Source organism: Tupaia chinensis, unplaced genomic scaffold (assembly GCF_000334495.1).
Source record: "Tupaia chinensis unplaced genomic scaffold, TupChi_1.0 Scaffold000066_1, whole genome shotgun sequence".
Taxonomy (NCBI): Eukaryota; Metazoa; Chordata; class Mammalia; order Scandentia; family Tupaiidae; genus Tupaia; species Tupaia belangeri.
The window spans coordinates 642,284-643,109 of record NW_006159525.1 but is presented as its reverse complement, the minus strand read 5'-3'; positions in this window follow the sequence as shown (position 1 = coordinate 643,109).

The following is an 826-nucleotide window of genomic DNA, read 5'->3' as shown; positions in this document are numbered from 1 at the left end:
ACTTGCTTTCTCCCTTTCCCTTTATCTCTCTGGTAAAACTAAAAATTAATAACAACAAGTAGAATTAAAAAGAAAAGGCACTGGGTCCCATATGGCCAACTGTGATTCAAGACCCAGTAGCTTGAAAAGCACGGCGACTGTGTGTGCGTATGTGCCCAAAAGCCCAAAAAGAGAATGGAGGAGCGGCTGTGGTGAGGCCACCCTCCCTGCGGAGGGGATTTCTTACTTTCATTCGCTCTCATGCTGGTGAGTGTACGCACCCTTTAGCACACACACACGCACACACACACAGTTCTTGAAAAATAGAATTAAAGTATCAGAAGTATAAAATGCAAAAAAAGAAATTGTATCTCATTCATTTCCGTCCTTGTTGGTGACTGCCAGGTTGCTAAGCAGGGGCTTGCTCAGGTCCTCTGCCGACCCTCTCAAGCCCCATTCCCCTGGGAGCAGGTGGCCCATTGGAGCAACAGGGGCTCCTCCAGCCTCTTGGCCCTGGGAAGCCATACTAAGAACCAGCTGCCTGAGGCTCTGCTCTGCTGAGGCTCCCAGGCCTGTCAGGGGCCCCATCTGCTGCTGACCATGGCCGGAAACCTCGCAGTTCATCTGTTGCATCCCTGAGCCTCTGGCCACATGACATCTGTGGGGTCACCCTGGGGAGTAGTGGTGCCCATTTTCCCAGTAGGAAGACACCCCTCACTCGACAGGCTCTTTCCCCAAATTGGTTTTGAGGTGGTGGAAAGCACTGCCTGCTACTACGGATCTGCATGCCACGCCCGCATCCTGCCAGCAGCTGGACTGTGGGCCACATCTGCCTGTGTGACAATTG